At 42.4% G+C, this 25,755-nt stretch overlaps 1 protein-coding gene across 2 annotated transcripts in view; it reads right to left on the bottom strand.

The window, feature by feature from the left end:
• Nucleotides 1-25,755, bottom strand: part of LOC139751606 (uncharacterized) — a 410,068-nt gene that overhangs the window by 332,437 nt on the left and 51,876 nt on the right. Inside the window, exon 1 of one of the 2 annotated variants that reach the window (XM_071667207.1) lies at nt 15,236-15,750. The exons of the other annotated variant lie outside the window; for it this stretch is intronic. The gene's annotated coding sequence lies outside the window, so the exon portion shown is untranslated. Of the gene's footprint in view, nt 1-15,235; nt 15,751-25,755 lie in introns of those variants that run through there. 2 annotated transcript variants of the gene reach the window in all.

The following is a 25,755-nucleotide window of genomic DNA, read 5'->3' as shown; positions in this document are numbered from 1 at the left end:
ATATATATATATATATATTAATCAATCATCATTTTTATACTTGATCGCCGTTTCCTGCGTCAGCAGGTAGCGCCAGGAAACAGACGAAGAATGGCCCATCCACTCATATACATATATATATATATATATACACAAACTCCCATTCACGCACATATACATATACATATCAACATATACAGATATGCATATACATATATACACATGTACATATACATACTTGCTTGCCTTCATCTATTCTGGCGCTACCCCGTACCACAAGAAACAGCATCGCTACCCCCTGCTTCAATGAGGTAGCGCCAGAAAACAGAGAAAAAAGGCCACATTCGTTCACACTCAGTTTCTAGCTGTCATGTATAATGCACCGAAACCACAGCTCCCTATCCACATCCAGGCCCCACAGACCTATCCATGGCTTACTCTAGAAGTTTCACATGCCGTGGTTCAGCTCACTGACAGCACGTCGACCCCGGTATACCACAGCGTCCCAATTCACTCTATTCCATGCACGCCTTTCACTCTCCTGCATGTTCAAGTTCCGATTCTACGCCGCCAGTGAAAAGTCAACTTTGGCAAGGCTGTCTCAATGGGAATACAATCTCGTGAGAGAACTTCTCACTCCAAAGAAGTCTACGTTTCTCTGCAGATAAGAGTAGCGCAGCCTTTAGAAAAGTCCTAGGCAACACCAGGATTCTTTCACAGAAATTGGTCTAGAGGTAATCATGTACAATATGTGTGTGTGTGTGTGTGTGTGTGTGTGTGTGTGTGTGTGTGTGTGTGTGTGTGTGTATGTGTGTGTGTGTGTGTGTGTGTGTGTCGTTCTTTCTTGATCAGTGGCATCAAGAAGTCCTTCCTGGGACCGGACGAGATGCCTCTGTTTACATTTTCGCTGACAAAGTCAAGTCCGTCGTGATGAAACTGGAGCTGTGGGAAGCGAAAGCAAAAGGAGAGAATCTCGGTAAGTCTGGGACTCGCTGATCGAGCGGATCTTTCCAATACTCGTGAACAATTGGCATCTCTGATATAAAGACATTTTTATTCCATGCGGAACGAGGCACAGACAAATTACTCCAATCAGTCAGAGCTTGACTTCAAACTCCTCAAGAGCCCATTCAAAGTCAATACTGCTTGTATTCAGGGTAGAATTCAAGAGGAATTCGCCAACATTGACAACGGCTCCTGCGTTACGAGCGATTCATCTTCATATGAAGATGAATCGCTCGTAACGTTGCCATGTAGAATGACATACTTTTTACCCACAGGTTTCGGGGTATGCCCTTCGCAATCTGCTGCTCATTTCCCTCAGCTTATTCATGTCAGGCTGGATTTCCCAGCCTATCTGTCGTTAGTTCGAAGATCCGTATTCCCCGAGCATCGTAAAGGACGACTAAAGGAGGCGGGAGCCGGGGGTCGGAAACCCTCCCCTTCTTGTATTTCAATTTCTAAAAAAGGAAACAGAAGGAGCCAAATGGGGATCACTCATCCTCCTCGAAGGCTTAGATTGGGGTGTCTGAATGTGTGTGGATGTAACAAAGATGAAAAAAGAGGAGAGATCGGAAGTACGTTTGAGGAAAGAAACTTGGATGTTATGGCTGCAAGTGAAACAAAGCTCAAGGGTAAAGGGTAAAAATGGTTTCTAAATGTCTTGAGAGTAAAGCCTGGGATTAGTGAGAGAACAAGATCTAAGGAAGGAGTAGCACTAATTCTGAAGAAGGAGTTGTGGGAGTGTGTGATAGAGTGTAACGAAGTAAGTTCTTGATTGATGGGTAAGACTTAAAGTGGATGGCAAGAGATGGGAGATAAGTGGTGCTCATGCACCTGGCTGACGCAGGGGGTGACAATGCTGATTCCTGTGGGAAGGGTTGGCGCCAAGATAGGATGAAGGCAAGCAAGGTTGAATATGTACATGTGTACATATGTATATGTATGTATGGCTATATATATATATATATATATATATATATATATATATATATATATATATATATATATATATATATATATATATATATATATATATCCTTGGGGATAAGGGAAAAAGACTACATACCAAGCACTTCCTGCGTGTTGTCGAAGGCGACTAAAAGGGGTGGGAGCGAGAGGGCTGGAAATCCTCCCCTCGTTTTATTTTTAAGATAAAAGGAACAGAGAAGGGGACCAAGTGAAGGTTTTTCCCTCTAAGGCTCAGTCATCTGTTCTTGACGCTATCTCGCTGACATGGAAAATGGCGAATATGTATGAAAAGAGTACGAATATATGAATGAATAAACAAAACATATATATATAAATATATATATATATATATATATATATATATATATATATATATATATATATATATATATATATATATATATATATATATATGTTGAAGGCTCCAGTCGCGAACAAAAGACCCCATCAAGATCGGGCATTAATTGAAATAGAGAGAGAATTATGAAACGGAAAAAGAGAATACAAGGGAAAGTATTTACGATGTTTTGAGAAGTTGAAAAACATGTCTTTTGCATTGTGCCAGGTCATAGTTACTGGGAAAGACATGAGAAGGTAGAGAATTCCAAAGTTTCGACGTTTAGGGAAAGAGGCAGGTATGAGAACGGCTCACCCTTGAGTTGCCGAGGGCCACACAATAATCATGTGACGCAGCAGCTTGCCGAGTACTGTGTGCTCTACCTAGTTGTGGAGGCACACAAGCATCCAGCTCTAGGGAGCATATACGTACATACACACACACACACACACACACACACACACACACACACACACACACACATATATATATATATATATATATATATATATATATATATATATATATATATATATATATATATATATATATATACATATATATATATATATATATATATATATATGAGTGAAGAAAGATTGACAAAGAGGATATATGTGTCAGAGGTGGAGGTAACAAGGAGAAGCGGGAGACCAAATTGAAGCTGGAAGGATGGAGTGAAAAAGATTTCGAGCGATCGGGGCCTGAGCATACAGGAAGGTGAAAGGTGTGCAAGGAATAGAGTATACCAGGGCATGTTAAGCGTCTGGGGTAAACCAAAGAAAGGTCGGTGGGGCCTGGATGTGGAAAGGGAGCTGTGGTTTCAGTGCATTACACATAACAGCTAGGGAGTGAGTGTGAACGAATGTGGCCTTTTTTGTCTTTTCTTGGCGCTACCTCATTGGAGGGAGGGTGGCGACGAAAATGGATGAAAGCAGCAAATATTAATACGTACATGCACATATATGTCTGTGTATGTATATGTGTGTATACGTTGAAATGTATATGTATGTATATGTGCGTGTATGGGCGTGGCCTATATATATATATATATATATATATATATATATATATATATATATATATATATATATATATATATATATATATATATGTGTGTGTGTGTGTGTGTGTGTGTGTGTGTGTGTGTGTGTGTGTGTGTGTGTGTGGGTGGCTTCGGCATTTCTTCCGTCTGTTTCCTTGTGCTACCTCGCTGACGCGGGAAACAGCGATTAAGTATATATATATATATATATATATATATATATATATATATATATATATATATATATATATATCCCTGGGAACAGGGGGAAAAGAATACTCTCCACGTATTCCCTGCGTTTCGTAGAAGGGAACCAAGAAGGGCGGGAGCGGGTGGCTGGAAATCTTCCCTTCTTGTATCACTTTCCATTGATAGAACAGAGGAAAGAGCCAATGTCATCTGTTCTTGACGCTAAGCAAATTGGTCGACCAACCATTCTAAGTTCCAGGTTCTATCCAACCTCTCTCTAGAACATCATAGAATAAAGTACACAGAAATACCTGTAACATATATCACACTCAGATGAATAAGCAAAAGCATAGCTTGAAATACTACTCCTAAACCCTGAAGACGAGTAGCCACGAGATAAGAGCTTGCAGCTGGCGAGTCATTGACAGCAACAGAATATGCCACAATAAAATGGTCTACACATACGAGGAAATGAGGCATCGCTCTAATTAAGAATGTGTTCTTGCATGGAACACAGACTTCAAGGAGCTAGACTGACCAATCAAAGATACATTCAAGCATAAGATTTAACTGAAATTTCGCTTTAAAATCCACGACTGACTTTTGGACGTCCTTTGCTACATGAAAAATTTACAAGGAGGAAGCTCCTTGAAAAATCTGTATGTGTTTCTATTCTTACCACACTAACCCACGCGTTTCTGTTTTCTTCCACTATGACAAATAACCTCGTTAAGATCCAATGGCCTGCTGCTGCCGGAATTCATCTGGACTCATTTGTATTTTTACAGAAGTTATCGACCTGACCAAATGTTGTACACAGAAAGAAAACGAGAGACTCTCAAGACACTGAATCGTTCTGACGCTGTCGAGGTAAAATCATTTGTCTGAGGTAAACTTTCCACGGACTGGATCTTTCCCTGGAAGATCTAGAAACCTTGGCCGTGATTTAGGCCTACCAGTAGTACGCCTCGTTGGCCTGACAAAATCCTAACCTCATCACGCAACACTTCTGAAATCAAGGGGACTCCTCGCCCACACCTTCCCCGCCACCAAATTTTTTCATTTAAAGTCTTCGTAATGAACGCGAGACGCGCCAAAGGCTTATTCGTTAATCTTACACCTTTTCCTGAGTGTCACTGACAATCACTGAAACTCCGGCGTTGCGACATCCCGGATTTTACGTCGCTCAAGCTTCTTCTCAAGCCACTTGAGTTGAGATAACACTAGTGGGGAACTGATAAAGAAACAGAAAGAGAAAACGAGACGAAGAAGACACTGTGAAGGAATCCTTCTATAGTATTAGAGTTGTAGAATGGAGAAGTTACGAACTATCAAATATACGAAGTCTGGTGAGGCTCGAGTGAATGATAGTGAAACAAGCTGAAACCCCACGAGCGGAGAAACTTCATCACAAATAGATGATTATGTACAGACATACAAAAGAAGCAGGCGCACACACACACACACACACACACACACACACACACACACACACAACAAACATTTCCAGCTGCACAGACAAATACAGTCTCATAACCACATACAAGCACAAGCATACAAAAACATTCACACAGAAATGAACGTGCAGCTATTAAGGATTCAAAGAAGGTGCTGTCGAGGATGATGTAAAGGCATGTGAGGAACTGAATGACATAATCAAAACTGTTTTCCACAGTGGAAGATGCTCTATTTCCACCTCCAGTGAGATGAAGTGAGGACGAGGTCTTAGAAGGCACTGAAAAATCCAGAAAATGACTAACAGAATACTAGAGTTTTCCCCCCTATACGTTAAGGTTCCTGGTCCTGGTGAAATTTCTCTACCATCGTAACCATCTAAATGAGAGACGACATGGTATTAGCGATAGGGAAGACTATCTGTATCTAAACTAGCAGAGAGCATGTGACACAGTACCACATAAAGGGCTGGTACAGAAGCTTGATCTTCAGGCAGGAATACAGGGAAGGTTACTTCGATGGACAGAAGATGACCTTGACGGAATGGAAAAGAGGACGCATGGCAGGGGAGCCTTAACGAGATGGGCCGAAGGGAGTCTGTTCTGGGACCACTGATTTCCTCCGTCTATGTAAGTAACTTACCAGCAGGACTGGACTCCTACCTAAATATGTTTGCTGATGATGCCAAGGTTATGAAAAAAATGAAAAGCAAAGATTATTGCATCAACCCGCAGGGAGATCAAGACAAACTCTAAAGTTACTAAGATACTTTGGGAATGAAATTCAACTCGAGTAAATGCAGAGCAATAAGGGTGTGGCATAGCGAAAGAAAACCTTTTGATGAGTACTATTCTATAGCCAATAACTTGCAAGTCTCTGTGTGTGAGAGTAGACAATGGGAGTCGACAGCATCCCTCACCTATCGCCGGGGTTCCATCTTAGGGGATGGTAAAGGAGGCAAACTGTCAGCTGCCAGTATGAGCATAACATTCAAGTAAATGAGTAAAGAAATATTCAGGAAGCTTGCCACATCCTGTATCAAGACAAAAATAGAATGTGCATCTCAGGCCCCGCTCACTAAGCTTAAAGAACTACAAAGAACTAAGTGAGAGGATCAAGAGAAGAGCAACAAAGGAGATGCCAAAATCATGGAGCTGAATTACGGAGAAAGGTTAAAGGCCTTAAATTAGCCCACAATGGAAGAGAGAAGAATGAGGAGTGACCTGATCACAATCGTTATGTAAATTAATTCGATGAAAACCAGTGAACAGTTCCTCAAAAGGTGCAGCGATACAACAACCAGAGACCTAAATGTGATACCATGCAAGATACTTGTTAGAAAAGAGGTAAAGAAGTACTCTGAAAAGCATGAGAGTCGTGGACGAATTGTGTAAACTTAGTAATGATTTTGTCAATGTAGACCAAAATAACGTTTGAAAAGTTTTCTGGTATTAGAGATAGCTCAAGAGATGGGGCAACTAGAGTGCAAAACTCCCTCCTCGTGAAGTAGAAATGGGTAACTTCAGAGAGGTAATTACAAAGAGGGTAATTACAGGAGACACACGTGCATACATAATTAACGCACACACATATACAGGCAGCGATCATCCCCTGCTATTCTCCTCTCCTCTCGTTGGAAATCTTGGTCATCACGGGTAATGGCAGTGGCAGCCGTCATATTGAACCATTACGGCAGCCGTACATGGAATAATGAGGGAAGAAAATAGCAGAAGATCCTGGAGACGTGCTTATATCTGGCTACAGTAGCACGCGTCGCCCCTGGCCCCTGCTGGCTGAGGGCTGTGAAGGACGTCAGCCAGCAGCTGGTCCTGAACACCCGCTGGCTGAGGATCGTGGTAGGATGTCAGCCAGCAGCTGGTCCTGAACACCCGCTGGCTGAGGATCGTGGGAGGACGTCAGCCAGCAGCTGGTCCTGACCACCCGCTGGCTGAGGATCGTGGGAGGACGTCAGCCAGCAGCTGGTCCTGACCACCCGCTGGCTGAGGATCGTGGGAGGACGTCAGCCAGCAGCTGGTCCTGACCACCCGCTGGCTGAGGATCGTGGGAGGACGTCAGCCAGCAGCTGGTCCTGACCACCCGCTGGCTGAGGATCGTGGGAGGACGTCAGCCAGCAGCTGGTCCTGACCACCTTCCCAACACATGGTCCCTCTCTAGCAACATCGCATCACGTTATGCCATTCCTTGCTTGTGATGTCATACCTCACAAGTGAAAGATTCACCCCCACCAAGGCCGATTTTGACGAGTCCATTACATTGCTCAAGCTGACTCTCATTTCATAACTACTTCATTAAGAATGAACATCATCTTGTTTCCTAAAGTTTTTTTTTTTTTTGGTTTATGTAGAGAATATTGGGACTACAATACTTTCAAATGTACACATTTTCGCCCTTCCAAAAAGAGATCTCTCTTTCCATATATTCCTCAATGCTTCCAGAACCCTCGCCCCCCTCACCACCCCATGACTCACTTCCTCTCTTACGGTTCCATTTATTCCAAATCATCTCCATTTAAACTCACACTAAGCTAATAACCTTGATCTTATTCACATTTCCTCTTAACATCCTCCTTTCACATACTCATCCAAACTCAGACATACCTCTACATTTTCTCATTCAAATCTGCTACCAATGCTGCGTCATCAGCAAACAACAGCTGACTCACTTCCCAGGCCCCCCTCATCCTCCACAGGCGGCACACTTGCCCCTCTCCCCAAGACCCTTACAGCTACCTCCCTCACCACTCCATCCACAACCCGACCACCACCATCCGGTAACATTTGTTTACAAATGGCGTCTTAGCTACGTCTTTTCCTTGTATATCAACTGACTGTTCTACGTCTTCTACATCACTCCTGTATCTCCCCTGACGATGTGATCATTACACGAAAGTGCACTTGGGAACTTATCGTGTTTCATTTTCCTCGCGGTTATCAGCAAATACTAGATCGCGCGCACCACTTTGGTTGACAGAGCAAAAGAGGTTGTGTTGAAATGGTTTGAACACATGGATAGAATGAGTGAGGAATGGTTGGCAAAGAGAATATATATGTCAGAGGTGGAAGGAACAATGAGAAGCAGGAGACCAAACTGAAGAAGGACAGATGGAGTGAAAACGATTTTGAGCAATCGGAGCCTGAACATGCTGGAGGATGAAAGGCGTGCACGGTGTAAGTGAATTGGAACATGTGGTATACAGGAATCGACGTGCGGTCAATGGACTGAACCAGGGTATGTGAAAAGTCCAGCGTAAACCATGGAAAGGTCTGTGGGGCGGGATGTGGATAGGAAGTTGCATTACACATGACAGCTACAGACTGATAGTAAGCGGATGTGGCCTTTTTTCGTCTGTTTCCTGGCGCTACCTCGCTCACACAGGGGGTGGCGATGCTGTTTCCCGTGGGGTAAGGTGGCGCGGAAAATGGATGAAGGCGAATAAGTATGAATACGTACCTGTGTACATAAGTAAGCATGTATATATATATATATATATATATATATATATATATATATATATATATATATATATATATATATATATATATATATATATATATATATATATATATTTTCTTTCTTTCAAACTATTCGCCATTTCCCGCGTTAGCGAGGTAGCGTTAAGAACAGAGAACTGGGCCTTTGAGGGAATATCCTCACCTGGCCCCCTTCTCTGTTCCTTCTTTTGGAAAATTAAAAAAAAAATAATGGGATGGAAGGATTTCCAGCCCCCCGCTCCCTCCCCTTTTAGTCGCCTTCTACGACACGCAGGGAATACGTGGGAAGTATTCTTTCTCCCCTATCCCCAGGGATATATATATATATATATATATATATATATATATATATATATATATATATATATATATATATATATATATATATATATATATATATTCCCTTGCGCTACCTCGCAAACGCGGGAGACACCGACAAAAAAAAAAAAAATATATATATATATATATATATATATATATATATATATATATATATATATATATATTCACATTTACTCTTAACTTTCTTCTTCCACACACTTTTCCAAACTCAGTCACCAGCTTCTGCAGTTTCTCACATGAATCAGCCACCAGCGCTGTATCATCAGCGAACAACAACTGACTCACTTCCCAAGCTCTCTCATCCCCAACAGACTTCATACTTGCCCCTCTTTCCAGAACTCTTGCATTTACCTCCCTTACAACCCCATCCATAAACAAATTAAACAACCATGGAGACATCACACACCCCTGCCGCAAACCTACATTCACTGAGAACCAATCACTTTCCTCTCTTCCTACACGTACACATGCCTTACATCCTCGATAAAAACTTTTCACTGCTTCTAACAACTTGCCTCCAACACCATATATTCTTAATACCTTCCACAGAGCATCTCTATCAACTCTATCATATGCCTTCTCCAGATCCATAAATGCTACATACAAATCCATTTGCTTTTCTAAGTATTTCTCACATACATTCTTCAAAGCAAACACCTGATCCACACATCCTCTACCACTTCTGAAACCGCACTGCTCTTCCCCAATCTGATGCTCTGTATATGCCTTCACCCTCTCAATCAATACCCTCCCATATAATTTACCAGGAATACTCAACAAGCAAGGTTATTAGGTACAGTAGGGGTGAGGGTCAAGTCAATTGGGAGGTGAGTTTGAATGGAGAAAAACTGGAGGAAGTGAAGTGTTTTAGATATCTGGGAGTGGATCTGTCAGCGGATGGAACCATGGAAGCGGAAGTGGATCATAGGGTGGGGGAGGGGGCGAAAATTTTGGGAGCCTTGAAAAATGTGTGGAAGTCGAGAACATTATCTCGGAAAGCAAAAATGGGTATGTTTGAGGGAATAGTGGTTCCAACAATGTTGTATGGTTGCGAGGCGTGGGCTATGGATAGAGATGTGCGCAGGAGGATGGATGTGCTGGAAATGAGATGTTTGAGGACAATGTGTGGTGTGAGGTGGTTTGATCGAGTAAGTAACGTAAGGGTAAGAGAGATGTGTGGAAATAAAAAGAGCGTGGTTGAAAGAGCAGAAGAGGGTGTTTTGAAATGGTTTGGGCACATGGAGAGAATGAGTGAGGAGAGATTGACCAAGAGGATATATGTGTCGGAGGTGGAGGGAACGAGGAGAAGAGGGAGACCAAATTGGAGGTGGAAAGATGGAGTGAAAAAGATTTTGTGTGATCGGGGCCTGAACATGCAGGAGGGTGAAAGGAGGGCAAGGAATAGAGTGAATTGGAGTCATATGGTATACAGGGGTTGACGTGCTGTCAGTGGATTGAATCAGGGCATGTGAGGCGTCTGGGGTGAACCATGGAGAGCTGTGTGGGTATGTATATTTGCGTGTGTGGACGTGTGTATGTACATGTGTATGGGGGGGGGGGGGGTTGGGCCATTTCTTTCGTCTGTTTCCTTGCGCTACCTCGCAAACGCGGGAGACAGCGACAAAGTATAAAAAAAAAAAAAAAATATATATATATATATATATATATATATATATATATATATATATATATATATGTTTCTGTTTCCGCCGAACGCATAAGAGATAATTCCTGAGGGAATGGAAGCATTCATATCCCTCTTCCCCCAAGACGACCTCTTCATCCAATCCATGGTTTCAACCGTCCCTGTTCAGAGGCCATTCAAGCAAGGGATCAGACATAACGGGCGTGGAAAAACTCTCCTTCCTCTGTCTCCCATTCAGCTTTTATCACTGCCCGTAATCCCTCTAAGCACGTTATCCGTGATGCAAAGCCTTTCTTTAATCAAAAGAAGTGCGATAATCTCTCCTCGTCATCCACTGATGGGTCTTCCTGGTCTTTAGCTAAGGGCATCTCTAACAACTTCTGTCGCTCTACCTTTCCTTCACTTTTCCGTTCTGATGCTACTATAGGTGTCTCTCCCGTAGACAAAGTAATTCTTTAGTTCCCGTTTCTCCTCTAACTCCACCCTGAATGACTCTAACATTCCTTCACCCCCTGATGCTCCTCTTACTAATCCTATGCCCCTTCCTGTAATCTCTTTTCAGACTGTCCGAAATGCGCTTCTTTCTCTGTGGACACAAGCAAGGCTTATAGTCCTGATGGCAGCCATCCCCGTGTACTGATAGGGTGTGCTCTTAACTTGCACCTGTGCTTGCTCGTCTGTTCTGTTTCTATTTGAAAATCAAAACTTTTCCTTCTTGGAAGGAAGCATTGATACATCTCATCCCTAAGAAGGGTGACCGTTCTAACTCCACAACTATCGTTCTATTGCTTTGACATTTACAATTTCTAAAGTCTTTGAATCCCTCCTCAACTCCCATATCCTTAAACACCTCAAAATCAGTCTCCTCTCTGATCACCAGTATGGCTTCCGTAAGGCGAGATCCACTGATGATATTCCTTCCTATCTTACTAATGTCTGGTCATCATCCCTGAAAGATTATAGGGAGTCAAGTGTAGTTGCCCTTGACATATCTTAGGCTTTTGACAAGGTGTGCCATCGGGGTCTCATATTTAAGCTCCCCTCTTTTGGCTTCCCTCTCTCACTTTCCTTCTTCATATCTAGCTTCCTCTCTGGTCCATCTACCTATGTGGTTGTTGATGGATCATCCTCCCCAAGCTTTTCTCCATCAACAGCGGTGTCCCTCAAGGTGCTGTCCTATCCCCTACATTTCTCCTTTTTTCACCAATTTCCTCTCCACAAACAATCCAATGCACTCATACGCTGATGACTCAACACTTCATTCATCCACATCCTCAAATTCTGCTCCCTCTTCTTACATTCGTTCTGCATCTCATCTTGACACAATCTCCTCAGTAAACTCAGACTTGGACAGGATATATCATTGGGGTACACAAAATCTTGTGAAGTTTAATGCCTTCAAGACCCAGTTTCTACCCATCTCTATGTTGAAAACTTCCTATAACTCTGTCTCTTCTTTGACGGTTCCGTAATTCCACCTCTTGACTCAATGAACATACTTGGCATTACTGTAACATCCACTCTTTCTAGGAAACCCCACATAACAAGAATAACTAAATCTGCCTATAAGTAACTGGGCGTTCTGTTTATATGTCAAAACTTCTCTGAACAGTTGTTCCGTTAATACAAGGGATTGATTCGTCCTTGTGTGGGGTACTGCTCTCACATTTGGGGTGGTTCTAGGTCTGCATCCCTACTTGACAGAGGAGTTGAAAGCAATCCGCCTTATAAACTGTCCCAGGATAACCTCCAAATTTGACCCCCTTGCCCTACGCCGCAATGTCGGTCACTTTCTCTCTTCTAGTGGTATTACTTTGGTCTTTGGTCCCGAGAGCTGCCTGCTTGTGTGCCCACGCCACTAGCTAGACCACGTAATAGCTGCTGCGTCATATGATTATTGTGTGGCCATTAGCAACTCAAGGGTTGGCCGTTTTGAAACCTGCTTCCCCACACGTCGAAGCTTTAGAACTCTCTACCCCTCTCGTGTCTCCCACAATAACTACGACCTGACACATTTCAAAAGACAGGATTTTCACTTTCTCAAAGATTCGTAAACACTTTCCCTTGCCTCTTCTTTTTCCGCTCCATAATTCACCCTATATTTTAATTAAAGCCCGGCCTTGATGTGGACTTTTGTACGTGACTGGAGCCTTCAACGTAGGGGAAAAAAAAGTATGTATAGGTGCGTGTATGTGCGTGTTTGCATATATGTGTGCATATGAGTGGACGAGTCTTCTCATCTGTTTCCTGGCGCTACCTCCCAAACGCGGGAAACTGCACTCAAGAATAACAAAATACAATATATATATATATATATATATATATAAATATATATATATATATATATATATATATATATATATATATATATATATTGCTGAGGTCACAGTGGAGTGCGTGAACTAGTATATGCATATAACCGCGAGGAAAATGAAACACGATGAGTTCTCACGTGCACTTTCGTGTAATATTGAGCCGAGCAATAAAGATTATAGAGACATACGTAGGTAGGTTTTCTGTATATGCTAAACATAAACATGTTTCCATCCCTATGGATCATACAATCTAAAAATGGTAACATACCATCATTTTCAATTTCTACAGTAAAGTTGATGGAAAGCATTAAATAGTTAAGTAAACGGAGAAATGCTTTTAAATTTTAATTTGAGGGCCAAACACAAAGAACATCATCTACACACCTGAAACAAAGTGCATGAGAGGGTAAGATATCCTTTAGTAACTTTGTTGCGAAGAACTCCATGTAAAAATTAGTTAATACAGGTAAAAGAGGGTTACCATTGCCATCCCAAACTTCTGAGCATAATTTTCTTCATCAAATTGAAATACAAAGTCTTTTATACACAATTTAGTCAATTCAATCAAAACAGACTGAAACAAGTCAATGAATATTATTCAAGGCATCAACTAAATATTCTAAGAGGTCATCAATTAGAACTTTTGTGAACAGAGATGAAACATCAAAGCTAACCAGCTGAAATCAAAATCAACGTTGATATCATTAAGTTTGTTAACTAAATCAACATTGATCATGATAGAATTTAATATCTTACCCACTAATGGGCTTAACAAAGAAACTAACCACTTTGATAATTTGTATGTGATGGAGCCTACTGAAATCACTATTGGTCTGGCTGGAAAATTTGGTTTGTGTCTATATATATATATATATATATATATATATATATATATATATATATATATATATATATATATATATATTGTATTGTATTATACTGTTCGCCATTTCCCGCTTTAGCGAGGTAGCGTTAAGAACAGAGGACTGGGTCTTTGAGGAAATATCCTCACTTGGCCCCCTTCTCCGTTCCTCTTTTAGAAAATTTAAAAAAACGAGAAGGGAGGATTTCCAGCCCCCCGCTCCCTGGACGCATGGAATAGATGATAACAATATACCTATGGGCGAGGAGGATTACAACTTTGCAGCACTACCTTATATACAAAACAGAACGTTAGCATCTCCACAGATATCCTCAATTACACCTTTAACCCCAGACACGAAATCCAGCTCACACCCTCCAGTCTCCTCGAACAGACAAAACACCCAACCATTCAAGGTGTTAAGTACGACACACGCATGACATTCACTCACCACGCCAATAATACGAACGCGAAAACAACATACAAACTACGTGCCTCAGAACACTGGCTGGTACCAGATTTGGCCAAGAAAAGGAAAATCCCTCACTATCCTATACAAACAATTCATCCACTCCGTCTTAAACTGTGCCTCACCTGCCTGGTCTCCCATCTTCCCAAAAGCAAATATAACAAAGTTGCAAAGTAAGTATAATAGTGCACACAGAACAATCACCGGCTGCCTAACAACTTCAATCAGTTAACACAATGAAAGAAAGATGTGTGTGTGTGTGTGTGTGTGTGTGTGTGTGTGTGTGTGTGCAGACAGATAAGAGTACAGCATCGTCAAGGATCTCACACTGAAAAGCCAACCTTACTCTGCTCATGTACGAAACGCGGTAATAAAGCCCTAGCCATAGGGACCTCGGGTTAAGTAATGATGATAATGATAATATGTGATATTACAGGTCAACCAGATACCGAAATTCTCGTAGGCTTCAGTACCACCTGTCTAACCCCATTCATAGTGGCTGTTTCCTGAACCAGTTTTAGAATAAAGTTAGCAAGTATTCTGGTCTCTCGATTATAAATAAAACCCTTTTGAGAATCCAGAGTGTTCATAAAAACACAGACCTTTTGTGCAATCAACGCCGACCGCGTGAAACTAGGTGGACAGTAGCACCTCTTGTGTTCACAATGTCCCGAGTGTGGAGAGAGAAATCCACGACACTGCCACCCAGAAACGGCGGTATGACACGGGACCCGGTAACCCACGCATGGCAGCGGGCTCGCCAGCTACCACCAGCCTGTGGATACTCCATCATCGTCCAGGGTTCCCTCCCAGAGGTGACAGGAGGAGGAGAGGTGTGCGAGGTGGCTCTGCATAGCCTAGCTAGCTGTGGAACCACCTCGAACATAAACAGAGGTCGGTAATGAGGCATCCTACCAGAACAAAACACACTGTAATAAGGACCTGTCCTTAAGTAATGGCGTGTTCTTAATTAACTATGTATAATCTTACTAAATGTCGTGTGATTATGCCCTGATAATTCAGTTTTTACATAGTGCTCATTAGAAAATATAGCAATGGTCATTATAGGAAATTATGATAGCCATTAAAGGTAATCTTCAGTCATTACACTTACCTCTGCACAGACGATCTCACCGGAAGGTCTGTATATATTCTTCATAAAAAAAAAGACTCAGGTATGTCTAGCACTTCCTCATATCAAAGTACAAATAACTTGGGAGTTTGTGAAGTGTTTTACATGTGTGTGGTGTTTACCGCAACATACAGCCTCCAGGGAACACTACTCACACATATCTTCAGCCCGGACAGTTTCTGCTCCAAGTTTGGACTCATAAACTCGAGGCTTTAACACTGGCTCGTGCGAACAAGAGCGAATTAAAAAGATAAACAAAAAGGAATCTTAGTAATGCGAGAAGTTAATTTAGAAGAAGAGTCAGCAAGATTCAACGTCCACAGTCAAACTTTAGATTTCGTTTCTAAGTTTATCACTGTTCTTGAAATGCATTCAGCAATAAGGGCGCGAGTTTTTTTGTTTTTTTTAACGAGAAACACAAGCGAGCGCGCAGGGCCTGGCAGAGGCGAGCAACCTCGCTGGCGGAGAGAGAGAGAACAGTACACTCCACCGCCACACCCACCGACCAACTGGATCAAGGAGGCCGCACTCAACACTTGCACGGCGGCAAACAGCTGCGCATCGGCACGCGCTTACCCTACCATAACCGAGTTATTGTCAATAAAAAGTCCCTTATTGCCTGTTCACTGGATATTTCAAACCACCACGCACGAAAATGGCAAGATGGGTATTAAACTTACGCAACAATTGTGGCCAGAGAAACCAGACGTTGACGCTGGACACACACGAGAGGAAGAACATGAGAATGAGAAAAAGAGCAGGGGATGGTGCTGGCACTTCTCTTAACAATTTACACAACCAGCTCACAATTATAGATACAATAAACATGTAATGATTCTATACAAGAAATAATCTTTCCGTATCTACTAGAGCTTCCAGCTTTGGGATAATACTTTCTCGGTCCGGAGAAATTAGAGAAAATGTTTTATGCATGTCTACTTACCGTATATTCTCTTCTTTCACTGCACCAGTCATGGGCAAAAATATATGAACGAAGGTTGGGCGGCAAGCGAGAATATTAGAAATTATGCTACATGCTCCCCAGGTGGCGACAGCCCTGCCCGGAAAAGAAGGAAAGACTGTAAGGATCGGGAAAAACGTAAGGAGATACAATTCCGCAGACGAGATGTGGAGAGAATGGAACAGATATTGAATCAGCCATCCCCAGGACGCCAACTCTCTAACAAAACCTATGTTTGGCTGTGATACATACATATATATATATATATATATATATATATATATATATATATATATATATATATATATATATATATATATATATATATATGCAGAACCTTCATTTCACAGTGAAGAGGTGTATGCACAGTCACCACTGGAAAGATGTGTCTGTGTGTGTGTGTGTGTGTGTGTGTGTGAAATAAATCACAAAAAAAAACAATATATATATATATATATATATATATATATATATATATATATATATATATATATATATATATATATATATATATATATATATATAATGTCGTCCCAAGAATCCTTTCACGGAGCTCCTGCAGCTTTGAAGGTACAGTTCAGAAGAAGCAGGGAAAAGGTGGACTCCTTTGCAGTAAGAGATTCCTCGATGAATGAAATCTTTTCCATCCATTGACCATGATACAGACTCGCACGAATCGTGACTTCTCACTCGCAGTGCAACCACTTGGAGACAGGGTTCATTTATACTTAAGAATACCTTGCATGTCTGAACTTACTTCCTATGCCTCATATATATATATATATATATATATATATATATATATATATATATATATATATATATATATATATATATATATATATATATATATATATATATATATATATATATTATTATTACTATTATTTTTTTTTTTTTTTTTGCTTTGTCGCTGTCTCCCACGTTTGCGAGGTAGCGCAAGGAAACAGACGAAAGAAATGGCCCAACCCACCCCCATACACATGTATATACATACGTCCACACACGCAAATATACATACCTACACAGCTTTCCATGGTTTACCCCAGACGCTTCACATGCCCTGATTTAATCCATTGACAGCACGTCGATCCCGGTATACCACATCTATCCAATTCACTCTATTCCTTGCCCGCCTTTCACCCTCCTGCATGTTCAGGCCCCGATCACTCAAAATCTTTTTCACTCCATCTTTCCACCTCCAATTTGGTCTCCCACTTCTCCTCGTTCCCTTCACCTCCGACACATATATCCTCTTGGTCAATCTTTCCTCACTCATCCTCTCCATGTGCCCAAACCACTTCAAAACACCCTCTTCTGCTCTCTCAACCACGCTCTTTTTATTTCCACACATCTCTCTTACCCTTACGTTACTTACTCGATCAAACCACCTCACACCACACATTGTCTTCAAACATCTCATTTCCAGCACATCCATCCTCCTGCGCACAACTCTATCCATAGCCCATATATACATCTCTTTTCACCATTCTTTGCTTCCTGGCATATTGTCACATGCTGGTCGTTAAGGGTCATCTACCTATGAAAATATCATGGAAGACTACAGTGATTAACCAAACAATTCTGAGCACCCTGATACTGGGATCTGATTGGTTAAAGACCTACATGATTTTGGTAGTCAGTCATACACAACTTCTATGTTCATTTTTAATCTTTTATATGTACTATGTAGTATTTCTCCACTCACCGCATGGATATTTATATATATATATATATATATATATATATATATATATATATATATATATATATATATATATATATATATTATATTTATTTTATTATACTTTGTCGCTGTCTCCCGCGTTTGCGAGGTAGCGCAAGGAAACAGACGAAAGAAATGCCCCCCCCCCCCCATACACATGTATATACATACGTCCACACACGCAAATATACATACCTACACAGCTTTCCATGGTTTACCCCAGACGCTTCACATGCCTTGGTTCAATCCACTGACAGCACGTCAACCCCTGTATACCACATCGCTCCAATTCACTCTATTCCTTGCCCTCCTTTCACCCTCCTGCATGTTCAGGCCCCGATCACACAAAATCCTTTTTCACTCCATCTTTCCACCTCCAATTTGGTCTCCCTCTTCTCCTCGTTCCCTCCACCTCCGACACATATATCCTCTTGGTCAATCTTTCCTCACTCATTCTCTCCATGTGCCCAAACCATTTCAAAACACCCTCTTCTGCTCTCTCAACCACGCTCTTTTTATTTCCACACATCTCTCTTACCCTTACGTTACTTACTCGATCAAACCACCTCACACCACACATTGTCCTCAAACATCTCATTTCCAGCACATCCATCCTCCTGCGCACAACTCTATCCATAGCCCACGCCTCGCAACCATACAACATTGTTGGAACCACTATTCCTTCAAACATACCCATTTTTGCTTTCCGAGATAATGTTCTCGACTTCCACACATTTTTCAAGGCTCCCAAAATTTTCGCCCCCTCCCCCACCCTATGATCCACTTCCGCTTCCATGGTTCCATCCGCTGACAGATCCACTCCCAGATATCTAAAACACTTCACTTCCTCCAGTTTTTCTCCATTCAAACTCACCTCCCAATTGACTTGACCCTCAACCCTACTGTACCTAATAACCTTGCTCTTATTCACATTTACTCTTAACTTTCTTCTTACACACACTTTACCAAACTCCATCACCAGCTTCTGCAGTTTCTCACATGAATCCGCCACCAGCGCTGTATCATCAGCGAACAACAACTGACTCACTTCCCAAGCTGTCTCCCGCGTTTGCGAGGTAGCGCAAGGAAACAGACGAAAGAAATGGCCCAACCCACCCCCATACACATGTATATACATACGTCCACACACGCAAATATACATACCTACACAGCTTTCCATGGTTTACCCCAGACGCTTCACATGCCTTGATTCAATCCACTGACAGCACGTCAACCCCGGTATACCACATCGCTCCAATTTACTCTATTCCTTGCCCTCCTTTCACCCTCCTGCATGTTCAGGCCCCGATCACACAAAATCTTTTTCACTCCATCTTTCCACCTCCAATTTGGTCTCCCTCTTCTCCTCGTTCCCTCCACCTCCGACACATATATCCTCTTGGTCAATCTTTCCTCACTCATTCTCTCCATGTGCCCAAACCATTTCAAAACACCCTCTTCTGCTCTCTCAACCACGCTCTTTTTATTTCCACACATCTCTCTTACCCTTACCCTTATATATATATATATATATATATATATATATATATATATATATATATATATATATATATATATATATATATATATATAACAGAAACAATTTCTATGAAAGAGTCTCAGTATAGATTACACTCAACTCGTGGCACTCGTTCAAATTCAACATACCAGCGCCGGGCTTTAAGGACCAACAAAGGACACCTTTCATGGGTCAGACTTACTACTACTTTACGGCACTCATTAAACTCAGACGTGACCACACATTTCAAAACCAACAAAGACCATTTTCATATATTTTGTCCGTCATAAAAGCCGTTCTTTTCTAATGCATCGCCTGGTAACCCAGCTAATGAATATGAATAAGTACATATCATATACATTATATATATATATATATATATATATATATATATATATATATATATATATATATATATATATATATATATATATATATATATATATATATATAAGGTAACATGACCATCTCACTGGTCCGTGATATTTCTATGAAGGAATAATCGCACTTCAGCAGGAGTTCAGATGATCTACTTTCCTGAAACTTTACACCTCACAACATCGTTCACGGTGGAAATCCACCTCATCAGATGTACACGATTCACAAGGTTCCAACCCGTAACACAAGCAGACAGAGACCTGTAGACCCTCTTACCGCCATGCCAGAGCACACACTCACAGGTCCTGGAGGGGAAAGTTGGGGTGCCTTGTGGTGAAGGGGGGTTATAAAGTGGTGGCTGGAATGAGTGGCGAGATACGTGTTCAACTCCACTTCTTATGTTATCTTGTCTTGACACTTTACTTCTAATGATGTGGATGATATTAGGATATGCCTTAAAGTTACTTGGGAATAAGTAAAAAGTTATTAATATTAGTAATCGAGATAGATTTAATGACGTTATGGATAGCATAATCCGATGTGGGCTACAATGTGACTGGGTTATTAAGATCTACAGGGTTATTGATCATTTTCCTGCTAATGCTTAGCGATTAGGTAGTTGTGCTCACCTCAACCTACTGAGTGACTGTGCCAATAGCATCTCTCAGTAACTGTTCAACCCGTCTGGCCAATGTATGCATCTTTACATGTCTTACAGTTGACGGTGTAATCGCCCCGAATTTTCTGATAACTTGGCCTACTTTTAATTATACTTTTAATAAGGTCTGACTGATAGTGTCGTTTTATCGGAAGGCAACGTTAAAACTAGTATTTTAGTTACTGTCTTATATCAGCTGAGTAAATAGGGCAACACCAAACATACACACACACACACACACACACACACACACACACACACACACACACACACACACACACACACACACACACACACACACACACACACACACACACACACACATACACACGCACACAAAGCCTAGAGAAACACTAGACCTCGCTGGCACTCACTTTGCAGGACTTCACTAAGGCTTACGACTTTGATAAACTTCAACCTTAACATAAATACAACCTGAGACTGCAGGAGTGTCTGGTCTCGAGACTGTTGCACTGTTTAACCGGGCGACACCAAACCGTCCTTGTTTTAGTGGAGCCACGTCGGCATCACTACCCCTAACATGTGGTGTACCACAGGGCATCGGTGATGAGGAGGTCCCTCTACTTCCTCGTCGTTATCAGAGATGCATCGAAGGACTCAAGCCACCGCTGGAAGTACGCAGACGACTCCACCTTCGGCATCACTATCAGCATCTTCACTGCACTCCGGGACATCATCAATAACCTTCATCATTGCTCTGCGGCCAACAGCGTCTCCATCAACCACACGAAGACTGTGATGATACACCTGAACCTGGGCACTGACAACGTCACGTCCCCTGACATCACACTAGGCCCTGACATCATCCGGGTAGTCGGAGGCTTGAGACATCCTGGTGTCACAAGAGAAGACATTGTAAACTGGAATAGTGGTGTCAGCACGTTCACCAAATCTTCCTCATACCGTCTGTACCTTCTCCGCCGACTAAAATCACTAGGAGTTCCACCAGTTGCGCTCTGGACCGTCGAAACCATCATCATTCTACTTAAACTCTCTCACGCCTCCCAAGCCTGGTCCTCCTCACCAACAGATACACAGAGGGACCACCTGGACAAAAGACATGCAGAATCATCTTGGACCCTTCTTACACCGCCTATTAAGAGGCTATCATCACGCGGAACCTGTCCACCATCTTTAACCAACACTGGCAGTTCACATGGCAGTTTGGCAATAAACTGCTGACAATCATCTCCCCCTCGTCACACACACCTCCTGTCCTCCTATGCCCCTCCACCACGGACCGCTCTTCGTCTCCACAATTGTCTTGTTCCACTCACAGCTGGGACAGACGAATGTAAAAACAGTCCTGCATTCACCACTGGCGAAGCTCATAAAGTGCGTAGCTGTACAAGTGGACAGCTCAGTTCTCTGCTAGGTTATGTCGTACGTCTCTTACTGTATTACTGTAACTAGTCATCACTTAATACTCGGTCAGTTTCATAATATATAAACCCTTCTATTTACTCGGTAAACATGCCTGTATATCTGCTGCCCTGTCTACCTATATGTATCTTACCTGTGTGCTTATCCTAATTTCAATAAATTGCATGATTAGTTCACTATGAACTTAATGACCACCCAGTTCTGTAATATCTGTAACACCTTAACTGTGAAATTTCAGCCAATTCGCTGCTTAAGTCCAATAGATCAATATCAATCTATTTACATACCAGCTTAAGCAAGGTACCCATTCATCGACCAGCCCCGAGATGAAGATGAGCACCTGGGTTGGGTGTGGGTCGACTCCCTAGTTCAGGATATGGATCCGTGATGATTCATGGTCAGTAAGGCTACCTGCTAAATCACGGAGGTGCCGTGTGTGTGCGTGTGTTACTGGGTGAGAGTTTTACACTCATGTTGCCCAGGTCTCTTTACCTTATAAGTATGTAACACGTCTTTACTCCTACGTACATACACACACACACACACACACACACACACACACACACACACACACACACACACACACACACACATACCCTAGCCTCTGCCACGTACCCATTTTATCGACTAGCTCTTTTGGGAGGAGGACCAAGCTGGGTGACCTGTGGACCCGCTGCCGCCACCAGGAATCGAACCCATGTGGGTTTGGTCCCGGGCGTCCCGTGAATGTGTGACGGTCAGCAATAGCAATCGTGACACCAGGGAGGTCCGTGATGTGTGTGTGTGTGTGTGTGTGTGTGTGTGTGTGTGAGCAGTAGGAAGAGATTCATATGAAAATACAGGATTTTCACAATCGGTCTTCTCGGTAAGCTCCACATACTGCTACATATGCTGATCCATATGATGCTTCATATGTTGCTCCATATTCTGATCTGTATGCTGCTCCACATTCTACTCTATATGCTGCTCCACATTCTGCTCTATATGCTGCTTCATATTCTCCCCTATATGCTGCTTCACATTCTGCTTTATATGCTGCTCCATATTCTACCCTATATGCTGCTCCACATTCTACCCTATATGCTGCTCCACATTCTGCTCTATATGCTGCTCCACATTCTGCTTTATATGCTGCTCCATATTCTACCCTATATGCTGCTCCACATTCTACCCTATATGCTGCTCCACATTCTGCTCTATATGCTGCTTCACATTCTGCTTTATATGCTGCTCCATATTCTACCCTATATGCTGCTCCACATTCTGCTCTATATGCTGCTCCACATTCTGCTCTATATGCTGCTCCACATTCTGCTCTATATGCTGCTCCACATTCTGCTCTATATGCTGCTCCACATTCTACCCTATATGCTGCTCCACAGTCTACTCTATAAGCTGCTCCACATTCTACCCTATATGCTGCTCCACATTCTAACCTATATGCTGCTCCACATTCTGCTCTATAAGATGCTCCACATTCTACCCTATATGCTGCTCCACAGTCTACTCTATAAGCTGCTCCACATTCTACCCTATATGCTGCTCCACATTCTAACCTATATGCTGCTCCACATTCTGCTCTATAAGCTGCTCCACATTCTACCCTATATGCTGTTCCACATTCTGCTCTATAAGCTGCTCCACATTCTACCCTATATGCTGCTCCACATTCTACCCTATATGCTGCTCCACATTCTACAAAATATGCTGTTCCACATTCTACCCTATATGCTGCTCCACATTCTGCTCTATATGCTGCCTTACATACTCAGTGCTCTATATTGTTTCCTATGCTGCACCATATACTGTTCATATATTGGTCTACATGGTGCTCTATATGATGTTCAATACGCCGCTGTGCAAGCAGGATAACTCGCCACGCACTTCGTGGTCGAGAGGATGACAGGAGGTGTTGGCACACATGTATCACCTGAAAAGCTTCAGATTGCATTCAGGTGGTGAAACTCAAACAGGGAGGAAGTTCCGGGGTGAGGAGGAGGAGGAGGAGGAGGAGGAGGAGGAGGAGGAGGAGGAGGAGGAGGAGGAGGAGGAGGTGGGAGGAATAAGTGGTGAGCGCCCCGGGGTGATGCTCCTGTGTTTGAGTTTCAACAGTTATCTGGGGACAAGACCCTGGAATGGCTGCCAGGCCGTGTGTGTGTCTGGGTACAGACAAGCGAGACACAATGGACTGGATTCCTTCAGAGGACTAGGGTGTGGAGGGAACGATGAAATATGAGGGAGGGGGAAAAGAAAGGGGGATATACGATGACGAAGGTGAAGTGGGTGGAGGCTTGTACTGAGCGCCAGGTCGTGGCCTGGGACTGTGGTTTGTTAAGGAAGGACTACGGTGGTGGACGGCAATGATTTCCTCCAGGTGTGTGTGAGAGAGAGAGAGAGAGAGAGAGAGAGAGAGAGAGAGAGAGAGAGAGAGAGAGAGAGAGAGAGAGAGAGAGAGAGAGAGAGAGAGAGAGAGAGAGAGAGAGAGAGAGAGAGAGAGAGAGAGAATATGCCGTTCCAAATATGCAGTGTGCTGCAGGCATGAAGAAGACGACCCCAGTTTGATTCGGCTCAGCGGGGAGAGGGAAAGCCTGGAGAGGAGGGCGAATGGTTTTGAAATAATCGTCGTACGATATTCCGGTACACCAGTCCCTGCCTCTTACTGACTCCTGCATACCATACCTGACTTGCTATTAAAGAAATACAGACAGCGCTATGTTGCCTGTCTCAAAACAGCCTCATATTCTGCGAGTTCAGGTGTAGTTTTGTGTACCTATATGTGAAATACAGTACTGCACTTGTGATTGGTCACTTCAGCTTGTAATCACTATATTACTGCACTTGTGATTGGTCAGTTCAGGTTGTAATCACTATATTCCTGCACTTGTGATTGGTCACTTCAGCTTGTAATCACTATATTACTGCACTTGTGATTGGTCAGTTCAGGTTGTAATCACTATATTCCTGCACTTGTGATTGGTCACTTCAGCTTGTAATCACTATATTACTGCACTTGTGATTGGTCAGTTCAGGTTGTAATCACTATATTCCTGCACTTGTGATTGGTCACTTCAGCTTGTAATCACTATATTACTGCACTTGTGATTGGTCAGTTCAGGTTGTAATCACTATATTCCTGCACTTGTGATTGGTCACTTCAGCTTGTAATCACTATATTACTGCACTTGTGATTGGTCAGTTCAGGTTGTAATCACTATATTCCTGCACTTGTGATTGGTCACTTCAGCTTGTAATCACTATATTACTGCACTTGTGATTGGTCAGTTCAGGTTGTAATCACTATATTCCTGCACTTGTGATTGGTCACTTGAGGTTGTAATCACGTGAAGCGGTTGTAGACATGCGGTGTATGATTACCACGTGTGTGTGTGTGTGTGTGTGTGTGTGTGTGTGTGTGTGTCAGTTGTGGTTGATTACTGATTACTTTCTAGTATAGTGGCTGAATTGATCATAGAGGTTACTGACCCCTGGGTGATACCTGCCACGGACGTTCACTGTCTATACTTACCAAGGACGTTCACTGTCTATAACTATCACGGACGTTCACTGTCTATATCTATCAAGGACGTTCACTGTCTATACCTACCAAGGACGTTCACTGTCTATACTTACCAAGGACGTTCACTGTCTATACTTACCAAGGACGTTCACTGTCTATAACTATCACGGACGTTCACTGTCTATATCTGACAAGGATATTCACTGTCTATACTTACCAAGGACGTTCACTGTCTATACTTACCAAGGACGTTCACTGTCTATACTTACCAAGGACGTTCACTGTCTATACTTACCAAGGACGTTCACTGTCTATACTTACCAAGGACGTTCACTGTCT

Source organism: Panulirus ornatus, chromosome 11 (genome assembly GCF_036320965.1).
Source record: "Panulirus ornatus isolate Po-2019 chromosome 11, ASM3632096v1, whole genome shotgun sequence".
NCBI lineage: Eukaryota > Metazoa > Arthropoda > Malacostraca > Decapoda > Palinuridae > Panulirus > Panulirus ornatus.
The sequence above is the reverse complement of the archived record's forward strand: the minus strand, read 5'-3'. Positions and strand labels throughout refer to the sequence as shown.